Consider the following 13,554-nt stretch of genomic DNA (forward strand, 5'->3'; position numbering starts at 1 on the left):
CTTTTGCGTGTCACTTGGGAAGAGTCCAAATTAAACCGTCATGAAATTCCCTCTCAACCCAGAGAACAAAATACCCCCCCGGGAGGCTACGGAGGGTGTTCGATCCGAGGAGGCCACGGGACCCCAGTGCAAACGCTGCGGCTGTTGCCCCAAGAGGCTTGTTCCTGGCTACATAATCGACAATGAATATTAGAACAAACAGACTGGGAAATGTCAGCAAATGCTGCAAATGGCCAAAAATCTAAAGCCAAGGCACAAAGGTAAAGAGAGGATTGGAGCCCTCACGTTCTGCATAGAAATGATCTGCTCTGCACCTTTGAAATTAAGGAACGGAGTTAGTGTCATGCCGTGCATCAATCTGACAATCCACCCCTGAGTAGTCATTGTCATTATACCACGGGTCACATGTGTTACAACTCTATTAATGTGTATGAAGTTACTCCCAGTCTAACACTGGTCTAAGAAAATCGGGCTTAATTAGATTCTCCTTGTAATTAAATGCAATTTATTCTTATGCTTTGTGTTATGCTTCTGGCTTGCCCATACTATTGTCTGCTGATTATTAGAAATGTATTTATGGAAGGTGTAACAACTGTGTAAGAGCCGTGTTTATAGCAAACATACAATTAGCTCTGCTTGTACCATTCCCAGCACAGCAGGGGCTTGGTCCCTGAATGCAGCTCGTGATGGGAGTATTCTGCAAATAAATAGTAGGCACAGGCAAGCCTGGTCTCATTTGCCTTCGTAGGTTAAGGTTATATCGTATTAAAATCAGGCTGAGGCTCTGTGTTCCACGTTTATACCTCCAATTCTCTCCGAGAAAAGCTCCCACTCGCCCTGACTAGTGACTGTCCAACAGCTTCGGCTCTGCTCTTTCGGAGATTTGCACGTGATTAACCCGCCGTGTTAAAAACTGGGCCACTGACTTTAACAGAGACTACATCTAGAGCAACGGGATAAGCAGGTGTCAGTCCCGGTGTTAGTCACACCTGTGAAACTCGGGTGGAAAACACCCTTTTCTCCCTTCCCGCTTATGCCAAGAGCAGCCCAAGGCACAAGCAGAAGAGCGGGGCCAAGGAGAGGGAAGGCTGCAGGAGCAGGCTCCCATCAAGGGCTGCTCCCGGTGCGGCCCCTCATCAACAATTACCAGCCACTGGGTTTTCATAGTTTGTTTGCAAGGAAGCGCTTTCTGAACGGTTCTTCCACGCCTACTGAAGCTAATAGAATAAGTGCAAAATAATCCAATACCTTCAGTAGTTTCGGTTTAAATCAGCGTAAACTAGGTGCAGGGAGCAAGCCAGCTCTTCCTTGTTGCTACTAAAAACATTTTAACAGAAGGAAAGGCCTTTGCAGGTGAGCTGGCTCAGGGAAGGCAAGAATCCAGAACAGATTGTGGGAACAGTTCCCCCCCCCCCTCCCCCCCTCTCCTCCCCCCCCCCCCCCGCGTATTCTTGAATAACCTGATTATTCTCATTAGCGCTCCATTCAGATGGCTGCAACTAAATAAAAGAAAGCGGGGCGGGAGCGGGTAGTAAATCCTCCGTATATGAATATGATGAGCAGTTTAGGCAGCTCCCTCCCATTCCCGCTAAAAAAAGTTTTAATCTTGGCCGCTCCATGAATATTGACTGGCTGCATATTGACACGCCACCTGCTGAGGCTGCTTCAGCTATTGATAACCAATGCCATCACGTCTAAAGTTCAAAAACCGACAGGCGGCTTTCATGTTTGTAAACAGTATTGATCTGCATAAATAAGCTTGCCATTAGACTGCCGGATTAAACAAGGACGAAGACAGAACATTTGTGAGATTAAATCCGGAAACAGTTAATTAAAAGCTGAGCGATAAACCCAAGCTGTAAACAGCAGCCAATTAATTCAAGCTTCTGTAGATCTATTAACAGCCCTTCCCCGCGTTCCTGGCCGTGCCCCGCACCGCTCCCCTGTCCCCAACCCACCGCCTGTCCCCATCCCCAGCATCCTGCTGAGCTTTACCTGCTCTCCTACTCCCACCACCGGGCCCCGCGCTGTGCTACTCCCTCACCCCACTGCTGCAGAAGGGGCTCTGAAAAATCGTTTCGAGATGTAGGGACATATTTTTTTTTTTTTGTGAGGAGGGGGAGAGAGAAACCCTCCGCGCTCTCCTTGTGCACAGTGCAGTCCTGTTACAGTAGAAGACCTCGTGGAGGTTCCTTGTGAGGAGCGATGGTGCAGATCTGGGAGAGGACCCAGGGATTCCTGTGGTCTAAATATCTCTTCTGACACCAGTTCCTACTTTCTGGCCTCGGGGTCATCACTTTGGCGCTTCGCTCCAGTTTTCCCAGCTGCAAATGGAGAAGACAAGGCCTTGGGATGTTCAGCCTCTTCAATTCAGCCATACTTTCCTGTGACAAACAAGCTATTTCATGAAATGTCTGTTTTTTACATAAATTTTCATTTTTGAAACACTTTCCCCCCAATGATCTCAAAAAAAGAAAAAATAACCAGCGAGGTTTGAAGATTTTGGGCGTTTTACCCTAGCTTATCTGTTTGCATCCCCTTCCTCCTGTCCTTCACTTTTTCTAATGACAATATGAAAAAGAGAAAAGAAGACGAGAACATAAGCTGCTTAAAGGAAGAAAGAAAAGTTTACTTAACTAAAAACAAACAGGCAAATTCAGGAAAATAGATGCAAAAGTTATTTTAAATTTTCCCTTGAAAAGATTCCCATATTTTCTAACCAGTTCAGTTTGCTACAAATCCTCAATCCATGCCTTATAGAATTACAGTTAAGTTGGCCGCATTAGAGATGATTTAACGGTTATTTTATACTGCATGTGGAGAACTTGTAGGCTCTAGAAGGCAGTGCAGTGCAACTGAGCCTATAACCGTGTGGGATTTATAGGGCTGCTGCCTTCACCGCGTTCAAGAAGGGTGTGCAATGCCCTACCAACCCCACTTTCAGAAGCGGGAAATCGGGGCACAGAAATATTATGGAAAACTGGGAAACAAACCCAAACCTTCAAAACCTTGTCCAACACCGTGAGCACTGAGCTATGGCTAGCCAGGGGTTTCTCCAGCAAGCAGTGCGAACCGTCAGCAGGTCTGCACCAGCCCCAGGGGCCATTTATTCTGCTTGGCTTTTTCTGTCCTGGTACTCCCTCCACTGTCTCATGCTGATTTTACTGAGGGGAACTGGATGCTGTATTTATAGATGGACAGGCTGTATGGTTTCATTAACATTTTCCTACAGTGGCTGGCTGTGCTCCTACAAGTGGTCCCAGTGGATTATACCTGACAACAGTGGATGACAGAAACACCTGACCTTCCCCAAAGGTGGATTTATGATGGTACCAAAGCCAAGACATGAGCCCAGACAAAGTGCCACGTATCACTCCAGGAATGTGGTGTTCTCTGCTGAGTAAAATACCTCTATCTTAGATCCTCCATCCATTTTTCAGGTTTAATCTCAAGTTACAACAAGCTGCTCCCCTTGGGGTATTCCACTTATATCGTTTTCTTTCTCATTGGAAGAGTGCAAGAAAAATATCTGATGAACAGCACTGGAAATTAAATGCCTGTCACTCAGCTTCTTGCACTAGTGTTCTGATACTATGTCCTCCATTCTGGACGAGATCTGACAATGGCAGGAAAATAGTAGGCAAAATATTTTTGTGTGCCGTCACTTTCTAGGGATGACAGTCGCTTATCAAGTACATAAGCAAATAATTTTACCTGCCTGCAGAAATCACCTCACTTTAGTGTTCTACTTTCGCTTGTGCTACCAGCATCTCACCAGGTTTGCTGAAATGGTGTCTACCAAAATCAAACCGAACCAAACCAAAGTAAAAATTCCTTTATTTTGGATAGTTTAAAGGCGCTAACTGCAAAACCCCACTTTGCAGCCCGATGCCAGGCTCCTTCAGTGGCGTAGCTGAGGAGCTGTGGGTGGGAAGGAGAGCAATGGTGCCATGAAAAGAAACAGAGTGGTTGCAGTGGGGTAGCTGGAAATGCCTTCAATGTTTTGAACATGAGTTTTTCTACTACTGTTAATTTGTGTGACTCCCTGCAGAGGTGCAAGCCTTGACAGTCACTGAGAGCTCTGCCTGCATGGCCCCAGCGCAGGGGAGTGATGCTGGAGCTGCTGCCGTGCACAGCTAAACCTCTGCGTATCAGCAAATACATTCAGCACGCATACTGGTAACACTGGTGGACATTGGCACAAACTACAGGACTCTGGGACAATTATCAAAGCTAACAGAAAATAAACAGTAACAACCACATGTAACCTTACCATTTGGGTTTATATTTTTCTTCCCCGTTTTCAAGAAAGTATCTGAAACTTTCATAAATGCCTCCCTGCAGTGGCTCAGAGAGCCAGCGGTGGGAGTGGGCTGGTTGGTATAGAGGATGTGCCCGTCCTGCTTTCCATCCCTGTTCCTCAGAGAGCAAAGCTCACCTTGAAGATCCCGGCTGGAAGTCTGAGGTTCAGCCGCTGGTGACTCCTTCCTTCAGTCAGCCCCCCTGAAGGCTGTCCCCGGGCCATGTTGGGGTGTGAGTTATTTATTTAATGAGCAAAACCCCACGCGCTGGGAAATTAACTTTTACAAGTCTGCGCGTTGACAAATGTGGTACAAATTGCTGTTGTCAGCAGTGACCGGTTCCTCTTGCCTGGCTCTGCCCAAGGCCTTCAGCTGGAGGGAGAAGACAGGTCAGGGCTCTGTTTGAGACCTAATAAACCTAAGCCAGTCACTGGCTTTGCTTTGGGCACCCCTGACTTGGGGAGCACTTGGGAAATGCAAGTATATTGTTGAATCAGGAGATGGTTTTAAAATGACTTCTGAAAGCTCCCAAACCACTGATGAGACCTAGCATTGCCCTGGATGGTCAGAAGGACGTTGTACTGGGCAGGAGGGGAAGGTGTAGGGGCTGAGCAAGGCACAGACCTTTCTCCCTCCTCATCCCATCCCCAGGTGCTGCAGGCCCACATTAAGCAAGAGCCTCGTTTCTTTGACACCTCTCCACTTCACTCAGGGTTGAAGGCCAGGTACCATTCAGGATCAAGAGCAATACAGGGCAGCCCAGCCTTTGAAGACCCTTCTACTTGGCCTCCCTCCAAGGTTTTATTACTATTTATTACCTGATTATGTTATTATTGGTATTTAATGCTATTGTTTTTGCAGCGTAGTCGTATGTCAGACCTCTGTCATGAACCAGGACCCTACAGTATTAGATGCTGTACAACTCCACGGGAAAAAGAAGGCAGCACTTGTCCTCAAAGCTAACAGCCTAAATATAATACAGCATTACGGTCTTTTCCCTTCATTCAGAACCCTGTTTTTATCTTCAGCACATAAATTTAGGTACAAGGACTGGGTTTTTCTTATAAGAACTCAAGCACCACCGGTGACGACCAGGAATGATTTCTCTAGGATTACCAGTCTGCTGACTGCAATGCCCGATGGAGCTCAGCCACGTTCACCTACAGCAGAGCAGGACCTCTGAAATCAATAGGTGTTTTTCCCTGGCTTAGGTCAGGCTCGGGATAAGATGGTTCAGGGAAATTTCAGATGCCTGGTGCTGGGGGAGACAGCAGAGAGTTAAGGATGCTGCTGCTCCCTGAAGGCTGTGGGTAAATGGATTCCTCTCCAGCTGGAGACTCTTATAAATAAATGGTCTTCAGTCCAAAGAACCAGATCTGTTTAAATTACAACAGTGTATGTGTCACAGTATGTAAGAACCTGTTCAGATCATATGGAAATAACTACTCTTGGAACACCCAGGTCTCCTGACATCACTTCCTTAAGAAATAGATCCAATTACTTCCACTGAGAGACCAAAAATGGGTGAGGGGTGGGAGAGGAAAAGAAAAGCCCTGTCAGTGGAAGGTCAGAAAACTCTGCAGGTGGAGACCTTTTTTTTTTTTCTTTTTTTTTTTTTTTTCTTTTCGGAATTGTTTCAATTCTTCAGCGTAGAGGAAGGAAGGATGGTCTGGTGGATAAAGGTAGAGGCGCTGTTGACAGTTCAGTGAGTTGGCCCCCGCTCCAGCTCTGCTGCAGACATCCTGTGCAGCCCCGAGCAAGTCATCACCTCCCGGTGCCCTTCCTCCTCCTCTCCAAAATGGGGGTACTACCACATTTACTTGCCTTTCTGGGAAGGCCACGTGGTTTAGGGACTTCTCCCTCTCAAAGTTTGGAAGGATCTTGCAGAGAAGGGAGGGAAAAAGGACTGGGATCCAAAGAGGCAGCTGGCAAACGTTGGAGCTGCTGTGTGCCCGGCGAGGGGAGCAGACCCGTCTCGCGCCAGCTGAGGAGCCGGGCTCTTCCTTGCCGCCCGGGGTCCTGAGGTTCAGCCTGCGCGGTGGGTGCTTGCAAGCAGACTTCGGGTTTGGTAGTTGTGTTCAGCGAGGTAAAAGGTGGATCAAGACAAAATAAGTACAGCAAAAGCTATACGCCCGAGCAGCACTGGGGCACAAAACTTTCTGAACAAGACAGGATTCTGTGTACCTCTCCACAAAGTAAATACTACCACATGTGCATTAAAAGGCTCCTATTATTTACAGAGTGCTGACATGAAACCCCCTGAAAGAGTTAGTATTTTGTTAGGTAAACGTTTTTCCCTCTGAGCGTTTTCCTCTTCTCCCTCTCCCCTCCCCCCCGTCCAATAACTTACAGATGTTAGAACAATAAATTGAATGAATAGTTTCCCACACTGGAATGCCTGCATGCCGAAGAATGCAGAAATGATTTCTGGCCAGTTTCTGACACTGATCTACAACTACACTGCATATATTCTGTTGCTCTTGTATCAAGTCTTGAGCTGCTCCCTGCCAAGAATTAAGTGCTTGTTCCATAAACCTGGTGTAGATTATCACTTAGCTGTATAGATGTATCTAATAGAATTAAATAGTTTGGCTCCTGACCAGTAACAGATGTGCTACATATAATGCAATAATAATGAGACTGAAAGCACCGTGTTATGCCAAGGGAACATTGTGAGATAGCTCACATTTCTTCTGCTGCCCAGTCAAAGCTCTGTGAAAAGTAAATCGAAAGTCCCATGTTTATATGAACAAAACAAGCTTTGGCTTTCCTTCTTTTTTCATTTTAATCTTACAATGGGTTTGTTATCCAGGCCATGCACAAAGGCGAGCGCGGGGTCAGCTTTCGTTTCTATGGAGCGATGGATTTGCTTTAGCATAGTTTTATTTTTCACTAAAGTTCTCCTGTAACTTAAATGGTTATAATGAAATAATGTTGAACCAAGTCATAACTATCTGCTTGGGACATCTGAGCCCATGTAACTTGACCCATTGGGGACAGAATGAGTTGGGGAGGAGGAGGAAGAGTTCAGTGGTACACATAAGCTGATCTTCTATTTTCAAAACTAAAACTAAAAAAAAAAAAAGTCAGGACATAGTCCTGCAATGAACTATGTATTTCCTACAAAGCACCCGAGTTCTCCTGATTTCTATTGAACTGGAGGTTCTCAGTTCTCCAGCAATGAAGTTCTTTATTTTCTCTGCTGGAAAGGGAGGAAACCCCTCGGAGATTGGGTGCCCATGCCGAGTCTGGCCAGCAGACTGCAGCAGGGCCAGGGGCACAGCCACCTTCACCACCACCACTGCCTCGCTTCGGGTCACCGCGGAGGCTCAAAGACAACCAGTGGCACTGGTGATGGGGATGTGACCTGCCCACCAGCTGAACTGAACCTGCTTTATCCACCACGACTTTTGATCAGCGCCGCAGCTACCTGGCGGCAGGGCTGGCAGGGAGAAACCGCTCTGCCTGAAATTGGGACAGCCGGTGGGTGCGGGATATCTCTGGGAAGTGCAGAAAAGGCATCCAAACAAGCTATTACACGATCTGGCTGTGCTGTTTCTGTTCTTCAAGTGTGGGCACGGTTAATGAGAAAGTTGTGAAGGGAAGCGAATTCCCTGAGTACCTGACTGTCTCAGCCTTTCTTGACCCATATCGGTCTGGGTACAGACGGAGTACAGCACAGAGACTGCACTGCACGGGCAGTCCAGGTTACAGATGAATATCAGGGCTCCAAGATGTTATTGTTAGATCTATCAGCTGTCTTTGATGCCCTGAGGTATTGTTGAGTTGCTTTTGATCCTCCGCAAGAATAGATGGGACTGTGCTCTGCTCACTTTTCCCTTAGCTTTCAGAGAGATCTCAGAAGGTAATTTTGGATAACTGCCCTAATTTATTGACCTTCAGGGAATGCTGCCTGATGTTTCATCAGCGATGTACACAAAATCAGTGGGGGTGATTAATGAATCGATACTTTTTTTGCAATTCACTTGGACAGACAGAACTATTATTAGGATTGGACAAGTGCCTCTGAATATACTCTGCGACCGTCCGTTCAAATACAAGATGGAAAGGCCAGGCTGTCATCGCGACATTCAGATAAAACCAGTCTCTCCAGCTCTAGTGGAAAGACCACATAGAAGAGTGTTAAGAGGCCTCCTGCTGCTGTAACAAAGACGAGTTAGTCCTTTGGGAGAAGAAGTTAAGTTGGTGCTCTCTGATGGCTAGAGCTTGGATTCAAGACCTGGATGGAGATGATGCACTCCAATGGACAGATATAACTCCTCTTTCTCTCTGCTTTCCCCTTTTGAAAGAAAATGCTCTGGGTGACAGAAACATGAATGTGACCATTCTTTTAAGAAATAGTTATGGAAAATTCATGCAAAACTGGATCCCCAGAGTTATGACTGACAGCAGCACTGGGGCCACAGCCATGCAACCCCACCACATGCCTGATTAAAGTGAAACCGCCCTGCTTGGATTTCCAGGATCAAATGGCCGTAACGCATTGTACAGACCAAGAACCGATACACTGTGTTGAGAAATTTTGGACCAAGCAACAGACTCAGACTATGCTTACAGACAGTTCTGAGGCAGGAGAAGCAGCAGCAGCTAAATTTGGCAAATAAATTATTCACCCAGCTCTATTAAAAGCAAAAGAAAGGGATAGAAAATAGCCATCTGGGAAGCAAGGAAAAGCTCAAGACAATTATCCTCCTTACTGTACATCATCCTTGCCGTAATACTCAGGGAGAATGTGACAATTGATTAAAACTAATTGGAGGTTAAATTAAATGATAATTAGCATTAATCAATAGCAGTGTTGGCATGCCAGCGCATCCCTCCTTTAGGCAATTCACCTCCAATCCCCAACACACCAATAAGGCTGGTGATCTGCGAGCCCAGCATGTGCTCCTGCCATCAGTAAAGAAGCAAGTCCCAGCAGCATTGACCTGGAGGGTTGGAGGAAAGAGAGCATTTCAATGAAAGACAGACTTGCCATCACGAGAGATGGCTGCTACACTACTCCCGCAGCTAATTGCAGCCAACATCAAAGACTAGGGTGCCCTCAAATGATGGAGGCTGGTAACGACAACTCAATGCCCGCCTGCTTTCAAACAGCAGATCACAGAGAGCCTTGCCTTAGCATATTATTCTGCTTTTGTTAAGAACACTCGTTTCCCTTCCTCTCTCTCTTCTCTCTTTCTTTTTTCCTTTTTGGTGGTGTATTATTGTGTGGCCAGTGCACAAGGAATAGCCACGATTGCATAGTCCCTGCTAAGGCAGTATTGCCTCTTCGCAAAGGGCCAGTTTAGCTGGGAGGCTGGGGAAGAAGAGTTTGCTCCAAGGTTGTCATGTGCAGACACACAAGTTAGCAAGCTTTTTTGCTCTGATCTTAATGTTGAGTCCTAATTTGTGGTTGTGTTTAAGGGGAGATGAAGTGCCTCTTTGTCATTCACCCAGAGCCCTGGCTCTGCTTGAATAAATAAAATGCCGGCACATTTATGAGCGCTTGAACAGTGCGTGCACGCGTGTGCATGTGTGTGTAATGCCCTGTGGACATCCAGCCCTCAGCTGCCAACAAATGGTCAAGACTCCCAGTCAGGCAGGAGGATTTGGGACCAGCCACACACGCTCACGGAACCTCCACCTGCCTCATAACCAAGAGCTGCCAGTTGCCCCTGCAGTATTGAAAACAATTTCATCTCAGAAGGCTTAGGGCGAGGGTTTGTCTAAACAATGTCAACATTTGGATCCCAAATAGGACAGTTCTTGGGAGATTTTTGGCCTCTCATGCTTCCCCAGGTATCTCCAGTCAGACCCTGGAAGCACAAGGCTGTGCCGAGTGGACTCTCGCAGGAAAAGGAAGGAGGGAAATGTTTTAACACTGCTCACATCTCGGGCAGTGTTTTGGGGTGAGCGCGGGGAAAGGAAGCACAACCGCTTCCTCTCCCTTTCCGCCATCAGCCCCTGCCAGGAGCAGGTCTGGAGGGCAACAGCCTGTGCAGAGCCACCGGGAAGCGTTTCCACTGTCAGTTACCTTTATTTTCTCACACAAGCAACGAGCAAAACCACATTCAGCTCAACTCAGCTAGCTTCCTCTCCCCGTGCCCAAAGCCAGGGGAGCAGGAACATGAAACAAAAATCTTACCTGCCTTTCGAAGTTTCACCTGCACAACTCACAGAAATGCAGTTTTTTACCTAGTGTAAGCGACTCCAATATCAGCATTTTTATGCTGATGCTAGGGACTTTTGTTGATCTCACACTGCAAAGCTCTGCTTCTGAATGTTTTGCTAATCTACATGAGGTAGGGAGGGAAAAAAACCTAACTTTAGCTGACAACACCTTGCTGTCAGAAATCTTGATGCCAATCAGGACTGGGACAAGATATCCTGCTGTTAAGTGGGACTCATTCCTACACTTTTAGTCCTTGCACGTCTGCCAACTGCCTAGATTTCCCACATGTTCCTGTCCTCAGGTGGTCACCTGAAAGCACTGCAAACATGACCGTGCCATGGTTTTGGAAACCATCTCTAGTCCACCTGCCCCAGGCTGGGAACGAGCAACTTATCCCTGTTGGGAAGGGATATGTTATGCCATGGCATCAGAAGAACTCTGTTGCCTTTAAAACACCGTTTACCCCAGGTGGATTTGTCAGTGCAATGGTCTTAATTTTACCTTTTCAGTGCACTTAAATAATATCAACACATTTACGGCTGCAACCCTTGTCCTCTCCTTGTGTCCTGCACGCTGTTGTCCAGCCTCTCCCCAAACAGAGGCTGCAAGCTGTCATTTTCTGGTGGGTTTTGGAGGAAACTAGGTGTTGGAACACATGTCTAGGCAGCAAACCTTGGCAAACTCTTCCCAAGGTCTGAATACCTGGAGGAGCCAATTCTGATCCAAAACCTGGGGATCTACTTCATCGCACCGCAATCCTCAACCCAGTAAGTCATCTGCTGAGAAGAGGCTTAGAGCTCCAGCAAAGTCTTACATTACGCACTCAGCTCCCAGTTCAGAGCCGTCCTGCCTCCGAGCTGCTCAGAGCACACACACAACAAGTGCAAGTCTCTCTGCAAAAGGCTGTGGTAGATCTACAGAGACACCAATCTTGTCTTCACCGCTCCATCAGCATAAAAAGGAAGGGGCTGTGTAAGTAACCAAATATTTAGATTGCACCCAAGATAATGGGAAGAGGACAAAGAGAAACATGTCTCCAGCCTACAGGAAAACATGGCTTTCCTTGCACTGGCCACACACGTTAAGCATCTTTGATCAGGGGAAAAGCAGGTGGTAAAAGACAGCATAGAAAAAGCTTGGTCATGCCTAACACGTCCCTTTCCAGATCAATATATTCTTGTGAAGATATAATCTTCCTGCTGTAATGCTGACAGGTTAATGACAGCATGAGTTATCCTCTATCTAAATGCCCGCATCAGTACCTGAGTTAGATTAAACCTGAACGGACTTAACTACTTGTGCATGCAACTCCATAACCTGTCATCACAACCCCCTCACCGGTGACTTTTCCTGCCTTTACTTTATTAAACCATCGTGCTGCGGGCCCTCGCCTTCCCCTGCCTGCGTGGTGCCGGGTGTTGAGGGTTGTGCTGGCGGGCAGGGAACCCCTCCATCTCCTCCGAGCCACAGCCTGGGCAGGTGGCTCTGTCTCCAACGGAGGCACTGCCAGCACAGGCACGCTGCCTGGTGGGAAGGACCCTCTTTGCCATGGGGAGGAATGGACAAGTGGAGATACCTGCCCTTTCAGTGCAGCTGAGAAGCGGAATATAAACCTATGACCTGTTCCTATAATTCCTCCAGCACGTGGCACTTGTAAATTTGGAGCGGATCTTTTATTTTTAACATTAAGACTCAATTTTGTGTCCGTGTATTTTACCAAGTTTGGGTTTCAAGCGCAATCCAGTCCTTTGAAGAAAAAAAAAAAAAACCACAAAAGTCCAGACTGTGCTGTAATGGTGCAGCAGGTTGGGAGAGGGATGAGACATGGCTGGGCGGCATTCCTGGGATCCTGCCCTGGCTTTGGCCCAAAATTTGCGAAGTGGATTACTTCAGCACATAGCTGGGGTCAGGGTCCAGTAGCGTTTGCAATGAGTAGTCTGAGCTGTAGCTGGCCTGGGACTCGGGGGATTTAGGCTCTAATCCTGCTTCTGGTCTTGACCTCCTGGATAACCCGGAAGAAAAAGGCAGAAGGTGCGAAGGTTTAAAAAGGGAATTTGAATCTGTTGATTTAAATTTCAATAGAATACCCCTGCCACACTGCCATCAGCTGCCAGAGAAATGCCACCGTTAACTTCCAAATGGCCTCATTTCCCCCATTTATAAAGCAGAGACGAACCTACCGAGCTGCCTGGCTGCAGAATCTCTGCATCCGAGTGCCCCCACCACACTCCTACAACAAAAAAGACAAAGAGGGCAAATTCAGATGGGCAGGGTGCAAACATCTGCTTCTCCCGCCTGCTGCATTTGGGCTGGAAAGCGCTCGCGCTGTTGCCTGGGAATATTAGTAGTTCAACATGTAACTGAATTAGCGGCGAGAGAAAACAAATCACATGTGACTGAGTCTTCTGACAGAAGTAGCTTTGATGTCCTTCTGGTCGGGCTTGCCTGCTTCTCAGCCCAGCCACCCCCCACCTGCACCCCACCCCACCCCATCAATAAACTGTTTGTTTAGCCTCGCACAGATTATTCATTTCTTGGCACGGAGCTCTCAGCTCCAAAGAATTAACATTTGGATTGTATTTACTGGCGAGCAAAGTGCCAGCAATACAGCTGGGATTCGTTGCACAAACTATTTTGATGGGGGAAATCAATGACAAACTGAGAAGAGGAGGATCAAACAGCGAACTCTTTTGCAATCGTTGTTTGAAAACATTGTGTTGGTGATATTTGGAGTTTCTAAAAGGGGGGTGGCTGGCAAATGGGGTGGGGTAGCCTTCTCCCGGGTCCTCTTGCTGACTCCCACACACAACAACCTGACCCCGTCCTGGTCCTAGAATAGATTAGTCACAGGATATTTCATTTTAAACCCAAGCTCATGTGTTTTTTCCTACAGAAGAGGAGACTTTCTGGATGTTTATTGCTGTTTTGCTGGAATTTCTTTTTGGTCGGAGAGGGATTTGAAAACTAAATACATTTCCTGTTGGAGGCTGAGGGCTGCGAGCTGCAAGGAGAAGCATTGCCTTTGGCTTGGTTCAGCAGTAAATAATCACTTGTGTTCCAAAAAGTCATTCGCATTGG

The sequence above is a fragment of the Vanellus vanellus genome, assembly GCF_965231255.1.
Source record: "Vanellus vanellus genome assembly, chromosome: 7".
Lineage (NCBI taxonomy): Eukaryota > Metazoa > Chordata > Aves > Charadriiformes > Charadriidae > Vanellus > Vanellus vanellus.